This window comes from Ricinus communis, chromosome 6 (assembly GCF_019578655.1).
Source record: "Ricinus communis isolate WT05 ecotype wild-type chromosome 6, ASM1957865v1, whole genome shotgun sequence".
NCBI lineage: Eukaryota > Viridiplantae > Streptophyta > Magnoliopsida > Malpighiales > Euphorbiaceae > Ricinus > Ricinus communis.
In genome coordinates this window covers 20,805,248-20,815,625 of record NC_063261.1, presented here as the reverse complement: position 1 = coordinate 20,815,625, position 10,378 = coordinate 20,805,248, and the positions used below count along the sequence as shown (strand labels likewise).

Sequence of the window (10,378 nt, the reverse complement as noted above, 5' to 3'; positions counted from 1 at the left end):
TTTTTCTTTTGCTTAGCCTCGATACGCACATCAATAGTGGAATCATAAAAAATAAGCTTAGAAGGAGCTGAAACTAACTTAATTGAATGCAAAATGATGGCGTTCATGTGCTCCCTCGAGTTAGACTCAGTAGTGCTGGGGAGCACTCCTTGTTGCCTTTCAGACAACATCTTAGAAATCTACCTAATCTGATATTCTAAGTTCTGAATGGATGCTTGCTGATTTCTAAGAGCATTGTCTGTCTGCTGGAACCTTGTCTCAGTCGACGTGAAAAATTCATCATCAGCTCCTCCAAGTTAGATTTCTTCTCGGCTGGTGGAGGAAGCTTTGATGGTCCAGCTTGTTGCTGCTGCTGTGGTGGCTACTGATGTAGTCTTTGAAAGCCTGGTGGACCTTGGGCATTATTATCGCGCCAACTAAAATTAGGGTAATTTCTCCACTCAAGATTGTATGTGTTGCTATAAGGGTTATTCTGCTGTCCAGGTGCATTCCGCATGTAATTAACCTGTTCATGCTCAGCAGAAACAATAGATGAAGTAGAGGGAATAGCAAACATACCTCTTGCGTTACAATTTACCTTGTAGTGCAGACCCATATAAAACTTCATGACTTATTTGGGTTTTGTGAGCCAAACATCAAAGTGGTCTAATTTCTTGGTCGGAAGCTCCACTTGAGCAGAAATTTCAACGTGGAGTCTAACTGGTTGACCATTCCCTGTTTGACCGGCCGACTCCTAGAGGATTTCCACTGGCGGTTGTTCATGGACATCTCCTTTATCAGGTTTTGCGCCTGCTACGGCGTCTTGCTGTTCAAAGCTCCACCTGCTGCAGCGTCCACCATTTGCCTAGTAGTAAGCTTCAAACCGCTGTAAAAGGTCTAAACCTTCATCCATATTGGTAGATCATGGTGTGGACAACATCTCAACAAGCCCTTGTACCTCTCCCAGGCATCGTACATGCTCTCGTCGTCCATCTGCATAAAAGAAGAAATGTCATTCCTCTTTTTAGCAGTTTTAGTTGGAAGAAAGTACTTGTAAAGAAATTTTTCAGCCAAGGATTTCCAAGTTGTAATATTGTTCAGTGGAAGGGACTGCAGCCATCTCTTTGCTCTATCCCTTAAAGAAAATGGAAATAATCTCAGCCGGATGGCATCATCGGTAGTTCCATTTATCTTAAACGTGTCGCATATCTCCAAAAAGTTGGCTATATGGGCATTGGGATCCTCGCTTGGCAGCCTTCCAAACTGTACACTTTGTTGTACCATCTGGATCACATTTGGCTTTATTTCGAAGTTGTTAGGTGCCATCGCCGGTCTGAGTATACTCGTTTGTATCCCATCCAATGATGGTCTAGCAAACTCGTACATCGTTCTATTAGCGTCCGCCACGGCATTTCCATTTTGATTCTCCATCCCTTCTGGTCTATCACCAGGTACCTCAACCTCAATCTCCTCCTCTTCTGATTGTAAACGCTTCCTTAAAAGTTTGAGGGATCGTTCTGGATCAGACAAAGGCTTTATAAGATCAGAGCTAGAGCTCTTGGTTATAAACTACCTAAGAATGGAATGTAGCAACCAAAGAACAAAAGTAGTTAAAACAATACAAGAATAAAATAAAGCAAAATAAAGATAGAAAAATAAATATGGCTAAATTAACAAAAACACAAATTCATTCTAGTTCACACAAAAATAGTCCCCGGCAACAACGCCAAAAACTTTATATGCTATTTGTGTAGCTAAAATCTAAGGCAGTAAACCTATCGATGCAGATTAGCACAAATGGCGAGTATCAAGGTCGTATTCTCGGGAAAGGGTGATCCTAGACCTACAATAGCGTTTTATGTTATCTAACCTAAACAAAATCAATGAAGTATTATGCTATGATTAAATATGAACAAATAATTAATTAAGTGTCAAATAATCTGAAAGGATTTAGGAAAACTCTCGAAGGAAAAAAGCAAACCCTAGGGGACCTAAGCTAGTTGGATTTTAGTGAAGATAAAGATTAAATTGATTATCAATTGCAATTACCCGTGGACGAAGTCTTAACTGAATTCGATCTCCCACTCGAGATAACCGAATTCCTAAACCTAATAACCTAAAGTTGGAATCTCTTCCTAACGATCAATTATTCGATTAGCATTAAGGTTTAACCCGCCTCTACTAAGCTTTGTTAATTCTTAATCCGGCTAGTCAATTACCTTTATCTCTAAGTGATTATTAATCAGTTCTTACTATTCAAATTTCCAATTACTAAATGAATTTCTCAATTACGTGAAGCAATCTAAATACCACAACTCATAACGTCTCATGAATAAAGTGATTTCTCATTAATAATGAAAGCAAGAAGAAACAAGCATTGATAATCAAAATCTCATAAGCATTAAAATTAATCCAACAACATAGGAGCCCCAAATGGGTTTGACAATTTAGTTACTCATACTAATAAGCAACACAAAGTAAAGAATAGATTCAGAAAAGTAAATTAAAGGCATGTACACTCTTCTTCTTCAAATTGGATGAGAACCCTAAATTCCCAATTCAGAATAGTAAACCCTAATTTTACTTATTGAAATATTAACATTCATGCACTCTATGAACAGAATGTCTGACAGGTTTTCTGTGTATATAAACTATGGTGGGCGTTTTGCATCTGTTTGTGGGAATGTGGTTTATGTAGGTGGAGATATTATGCCTAAATATGGATTAGACCCATATAGGATAGGATTTTTAGACATACTTGATGAAGCATAAAAACTAGGGTATTATGGGGCAAAGATTTCTGATAAGATTCCAGGATTGAGTTTGAATGATGGGTTAAGGGAAATGGTGGATGATAAAGGATTAATGGATATGACTAAGAATATAGATGATGCCAATGGTGAATTACAATTCTATGTCAAAGAAGAGAAAGGACAAGTAGCATTTTCTAGTGGCATAAGCCAATATATTCATGGAAAAGATGTTGGTGTTAACTGTATTAATGAAAATCCAGAATGTGTGGATAATTTAGATGAAATTGAGGATGAGATTGAGTGTGATTAGTTGAACACTGTGTTTGATGTCAGTGTTGAACATAGTGAGTGAATACAGTAGCAAGTAGAATCAGAAGAGGATCCTGAATACTTACTACTTGATGAGAGCGACACAGACGATGGACTAAATGATAATAAACTGTCAGATGATGATGAGTATGTGGAAGCAAGAAAAGTATAGCAAAGTATAAGAATTATGTGCCTGTTGATGAGGTTGTTGACATATTACATAGAAACACTGGTTTGCAGTTCAAAAGATCATCTACTGATGGCACTACTGGGGTAGAAAATGCTGCACATGAAGCATCTGGCTTTGTAAGTTAATATGAAGACTCTTATGGGGATGTGAATTCAGATAGTACTTATGAGGATGGCATTGAAGAGGATTCAAGAAAGGGGAGAAAGAGGGTTGTATATGATCCCAGATGTGATCATAAGTATTTACAGTTGATTTTTGGAATGCGATTTGAAGATGCACATCAGTGCAAAGCTGCAGTTTGTAAATGGGCAATTATTAATAGTCACAATGTGCAGATGATGAGAAGCAGTAAGTACCAACTTCAAATGAGATGTGACAAGGGATGCCTATGGAGACTGTATGGAAGCATGATTAAAAGAGAGCATACCTTTGCTATTAAGACATATGTTGGTGAGCATAGGTGCCCTAAGGAGATTGATGGGCTATTTATGGTAGCTACAATCTAAGGCAGTGTACCTATCGATGCAGTCTAGCACTAATGGCGAGTATCAAGGTCGTATTCCTCGGGAAAGTGAAAGCCCAGAGTTACTCCTTTGTTCTTTGTTATATTAACCTAAAATGAATGATAAATAATTTCTAAACTAACTAATAGCTACAAGCTAAGTTCTAAGGGAGATGCAAGAGTAATTGATAACTAAAATAACCAAGGCAAGAGAGCAAACCTAAAGGGAACCTAAACTAGTTGGCAATCAAACAAAAGATAAAGGATTGGTGAGTCTAATTATGCTACCCGTGGACGAATTCTTAACCGAATTTGGTTTCTCTCTCGAGATAACTGAATTCCTAAATCTAATAACCTAAAGTTGGAATCTCATCCTAACGATTGATTCTTAAATTAGCATTAAGCTTTATTCCGCCTCTATTAAGCTTTGTTAATTCTTTATCCGGCTAGTTAATTATCCTTATCTCTAAGTGATTATTAACCAGTTCTTACTATTCAAAATTCCAATTGCCAAATGGACTTTTCAATCACACAAAGCAATCTAAACACACAATTCACAATGTCTCATGAATAATGCATTATCTTATTAATACTGAAGGCAAGAAGAATACAAAACTAACCCAAACAATCCAACAAAATAATACTGAGCCAACATAGTAAAGAAATCCCAATGGATTTAATCAATCTAGCTAATCATGTTCATTATCAAAATACACAAGAATTCAATTACAACAAAGAGTAAAGGTAGAGAAAACCTGATTACACCCTTGGATGAGAGTAAACAGCCCCAATTCCTCTTGCTCAATCTTGAATCGATCCTTGTTCCTCTTGCTCGATTTGAAAACCAATCAACGAACCTCGTCGAATCTTCAATCTTTGAAGGGAATCCGATTGAAACCTTGATCCAAGTCTCCTTTTCCCTTGGTTTCAGCTCAGAAAACCCTTAGGGAGAGAAAAATTAGGGTTTGGGACGTTCTCCCCCGCTCTCCTTTTTTTCTTTCCACTCTTCTTTCTTTCAACTAATTCCCCCTGTCGCCGCCAATACGGCTGTGTTCCTGGCCGTGTTACTCTCTATGGCCATGCTCCCTAAGAACTTATTTTTCTTTTATGTTTGATGACACCCAACACGGCCGTGTTGATGCCCGTGTTTGGAACACGGCCTGTGTTGAAACCAACACGGCCATATTCAGCTTCCTCATGCTCGTACTTAGCTTGTTTCGGCAGCTTCGGCGTCCAATTATGCTCCAATTCTCCCCTTTATTATCCTTTGACTTCTCTTGGACCTAATGCACACAAAAAAATGCATAGGGTGAGTGTTGGGACCAATTCACATCCAAATGTCCATAAAATCAATCTTAAAAACTCCATTTAGATGTGTGTATTTTACACACATCAAATAACCCCACACTTAGCTCATTGCTTGTCCTCAAGCAATTAAGAGTAAAATAAGGAAAATAAACCACTAAGGAACAACACTTAAACTGACAAACAAGCTAGAGAGCTCCTACACATATCCTTAACAAGCGTAAGTCAAACAAAAAGAAATGAAGCAATCAATTCAAGTATCACAACCAAGATGCCAATAATTCACAAAATACTGTCTCAACAAAATTATTCAGAAGCAACTCATCACCATATTCACTCTAAATCACTCAAAATGTTTAAAGGGTAGTGTTTAATCGCTCAATGCATCAACTACTACCTTACTTACTATATGCTTGCTCTTTAATCCTACTCTACCACTTATGGAGAGTCAACAACCATGTCAAGAGGTCTTTATAAGGGTTGTAATGGGGATAGGGGTAGGTAAATTTAGTCAGAGTTGAACCTATGGTGTTCTGCAATGAAATACATGACATGCACACAAGTCACAATAATCACAAGGGGTAAACAATGGATAGTAGTCCAAGGTGGGAAATAGGAATCAAGTCAAAATGTTTAGCTCACTTACTTTCTTTCTTTTCATCACCTTTCCCTCTTATTCTTCTTTTTATATATTTTTCTTCTTTCTTTTTTTTTCTTTTTTTCTTTTTTTCATAAGGGAAGGACATTCACATAATAGAGTAAATTTCTTTTTGGATTGAAGTAAGCTGCTACAAGATTCAAAAGCTATTCCCAAGACAAAAATTCCCAATAAAAACAACTCATGTGCAAAACATAACCCAAAGTAGAATAAAACTAAGTGGTAATGGAATATGATAAAAAAATGGTGAAAGAATGGGTTATTACAGAATCAATAAACGAATGAAGGCTATTTGGCTAGAATGAAAAACCTAAGTGCCTCTATCATACCAAAGTGTTAAACTCTCCTTGTGGCCCTCAAAAGCATTCTGAGCAAGTTCTAAAAGTAAAGGCGATGAATTGGCACTCTCAGCAAGAAATAAATACAAGCATATAAAGTGTATGCTTACAATTTAGGCTCAATTTCTCACAAGTGTGCTTTTGAGTAGGTTCCAAACAAAAATCATCAAAACAGAATTAGATAAACCAAAGTACCTTAGTCCAAAACTCAAACTAATTATCTTACATTCTTCCGCAAGACTCAACACTATCAGTTTTACCCGATCACATGGACATAAACAGGGATTTCAAAAGCAAGTCAACGGTGAGCATTGAAACAAAGTGAAAAATTTTCAAAATTTTATAAAAAATTGCACAAAGAATAAACAAATAAACTGAGATGGGATAAATATCACCCACCCCACACTTGAAGGACAACACCAGATGTACAAAATATAAGAAATGAAAAAGGAAAAAGAAACTAATCTTGCTTGCTATGGCTCAGGGTGAAAAGATGTGCATCAGCGGGTATATATCAAGGCGTTGTTGATACAGTAGTGCATGTGGAGGAGTGGCTGAATAATAAAATAAAGACTTAAAATTGAAACTGAAACAAAAATTAAATAAAATATGACAACTAAAAATAATAAAATGTTTCAAAATAAAAGGTTAAAATATTAGAGATTAAAGATAAAAATTAGGGTGCCTCCCAAAAGCGCTTCTTTTTTATGTGATGAGTCTTCTGGACGGACTCATGGTGGTGAAAGCAAACAGCGTGATTGACGACCATCCATCCTTCTTCCAAGCAAATGGCTTCAAGTATCCGCCAGAGGATAATCACAATTTTCTTCCCAACTATATGCCGCCAGATGATGGGCAAGACTCGCTCCTCGTATAATTGCATGTAGTCATGATGCTCTAGGGGCTCTTCCAATTTGAAAGCTGAAGTTTCACCAATTAGAAGGATCGACGGTTGGGCAATTTCTTCAAGAACGTTGAAGGTTTTCTCTAGTCCTTGGCTTGGTTCACTTGCTAGAAGAAACTCGAGCTCCTCCAAAACTTCTTCATTGTATAACTCGTGCTCTTCTTCCATCATCGAAGGGACTTGTGGAAAATCCACCAAAAATTCCTCTAACTGCAATTCAGTATCATCAACTGTACGTTCCTGTTGATAGTCTTTCAAAGGAATCATGTTCGCCTCTTCCTTTTCTGGTTCCATCTCCATGTTCGAGAAATCATCCCCGCACAAGGCATCATCGCCAAACATAGTAGATAAACCAGAAAAATTCTCACCGAACGCAAGTGACTACCAAGTGTTCCTCGATTCAAGAGCATTTAATGGAGTTCAATTGCTCTTGAGCTAGTAACTTGAAGAAGATTAAGCCTACTTGATGCTCTATGTTCTTAATCGAGGCTTTTGATCTTCAAGTATCCTCTCTGTTTGTTGGGATCTATCCTTAAGACTTGCACAAACCTCATCGGCCTCCTCTCACACTAACTCTTCACCTTGAGTTGATGGTGCAAGATTAGTACGCTGAAATTCTGGTGGTTCTTGGCCATCTAAGCTCCATCCAAAGGGTGAATGAGTGCTTCATTCTTGTTTGTAGGTGCTTCCATACGAGTCATTTGGCCAACTTTCCGTATAATTCACCTGTTCATAGTTATAAGAACAATGAGCAACATCACTATATAATGGACAATCATTACTCAAATGTAAACCACAACAAAATTCACAAAAAAACTTGAGATGAAAGGATAGGAGTGGAGAGTTGATCGGTAGCCCTACAAAATGATTCCACTCGAGCTTCTAAAGATGCACGGGTATCCTAATTTTTAGCACTCTGTTGCTTCCTAATCCCATTCTCCAACGTGTCATACAAAGAGTTTAGCATTGAACCTCCTTATCATCCACTATCTGAATCATAAACTTAACTAAATAAATATGTACAAACAAAACAGAAATAAATATAAATAAAAAAATGGCTAAATTAACAAATAGCAAATTTCACTCTAGTTCTCAAACATTCCCCGGCAACAGCGCCAAAAACTTGATGGGCTATTTATGGTAGCTACAATCTAAGGCAGTGTACCTATCGATGCAGTCTAGCACTAATGGCGAGTATCAAGGTCGTATTCCTCGGAAAAGTGAAAGCCCAGAGTTACTCCTTTGTTCTTTGTTATATTAACCTAAAATGAATGATGAATAATTTCTAAACTAACTAATAGCTACAAACTAAGTTCTAAGGGAGATGCAAGAGTAATTGATAACTAAAATAACCAAGGCAAGAGAGCAAACCTAAAGGGAACCTAAACTAGTTGGCAATCAAACAAAAGATAAAGGATTGGTGAGTCTAATTATGCTACCCGTGGACGAATTCTTAACCGAATTCAATTTCTCTCTCGAGATAACTGAATTCCTAAATCTAATAACCTAAAGTTGGAATCTATTCCTAACGATTGATTCTTAAATTAGCATTAAGCTTTAATCCTCCTCTATTAAGATTTGTTAATTCTTAATTCGGCTAGTTAATTATCCTTATCTCTAAGTGATTATTAACCAGTTCTTGCTATTCAAAATTCCAATTGCCAAATGGACTTCTCAATCACACAAAGCAATCTAAACACACAATTCAAGCGTCTAAAGCAATGCATTATCTTATTAATACTGAAGGCAAGAAGAATACAAAACTAACCCAAACAATCCAACAAAATAATACTGAGCCAACATAGTAAAGAAATCCAATGGATTTAATCAATCTAGATAATCATGTTCATTATCAAAATACACAAGAATTCAATTACAACAAAGAGTAAAGGTAGAGAAAACCTGATTACACCCTTGGATGAGAGTAAACAGCCCCAATTCCTCTTGCTCAATCATGAATCGATCCTTGTTCCTCTTGCTCCATTTGAAAACCAATCAACGAACCTCGCCCAATCTTCAATCTTTGAAGGGAATCCGATTGAAACCTTGATCCAAGTCTCCTTTTCCCTTGGTTTCAGCTCAGAAAACCCTTAGGGAGAGAAAAATTAGGGTTTGGGACGTTCTCCCATGCTCTCCTTTTTTTCTTTCCACTCTTCTTTCTTTTAACTAATTCCCCCGCCGCTAACACGACCAGAGCCGGCCGTGTGTGGGGGAACACCGGTTTGGTGTTCCCGGCCGTGTACCTCTCATGGCCATGGCCATGCCCTCCAAGAACTTATTTTTCTTTTATGTTATGGGTGCGTGTTTGAACACGCCGCTGTTGAAACCACGGCGGCCATGTTCAGCTTCCTCATGCTCGTACTTAGCTTGTTTCGGCAGTTTCGGCGTCCAATTATGCTCCAATTCTCCCCTTTATCATCCTTTAACTTCTTTTAGACCTAATGCACACAAACAAACGCATAGGGTGAGTCTTGGGACCAATTCACATCAAAATGTCCATAAAATCAATCTTAAAGACCCCATTTAGATGTGTGTATTTTACGCACATCAGAGATGAAAATAGGCAAGCTTCCTCTGAATGGATAGATAAGGAATATATAGATAGATCCAAAAGAAATGCCAATTGGAGTGTGAAGGACTTGGAAGATGACTTACTTGATAAGTTTTGGGCTCAAGTGTCAAGAACAAAGTGCTATAGGGCAAAATGGAAAGCACTTAATATGCTAAGAGCGTTTGTACAAGAACATTATGCTAAGTTAAGAGGCTATAAAGCTGAATTGCTAAGGGTGGATAAGGAAGCCAGATTTGATTTCCTCCTTGATGAAGACTGCACTTTTAAAGGGTTCTTTATAGGCTTTAGTTCCTTGAGGAAAGGGTTTTTAAAGTGTTGCAGGCCCATTATTGGATTTGATGGGTGTTTTTTGAAAACTTTTTTAGGTGGGGCATTATTATGTGCAGTTGCTAAAGACGGGAATAATCAAATATTCTCCATCTTTTGGGCTGTAGTTGAATGTGAAAATGAGTACTTTTGGAATTGGTTTTTAACCCTTATTTTAGAGGAGCTGCAAATTATAGATAGTTTAGGCTAGACCTTTATATCAGACCAACAAAAGGTGATTTTCTTGACTGTTTTAATTGTTGTTTTATTTTATATTAGTTATTGGTATTTGCTGAATATTTATATTTAGGTTTATTGCACGGGGTCTTATTAATGCTATAAAGAACCTAGTACCTTTTGTTGAACATAGGAATTGTGTTGGGCATGTTTATTATAATTGGAAGGAGTTTAAAGGGCAAGTATTAAAAAATATGTTTTGGAGTGCAGCTAGAAGTATTTATGAAGCTGCTTATAAGGAAGCCATTGATCATATTAAAGCAGAGAATGAAGTTGCTTATAACAATTTTTTAGATATTGAAGCCCCTGCAAATAGACCAGCAGA

At 37.3% G+C, this 10,378-nt stretch overlaps 1 non-coding gene across 1 annotated transcript; it reads left to right on the top strand.

Moving 5' to 3' along the window:
- Window positions 1–898: 898 nt before the first annotated feature.
- LOC112534796 lies at window positions 899–1,005 on the top strand. Its single transcript, XR_003079046.2, has one exon. It is a non-coding gene; the product is annotated as a small nucleolar RNA R71 (small nucleolar RNA).
- Window positions 1,006–10,378: the final 9,373 nt, after the last annotated feature.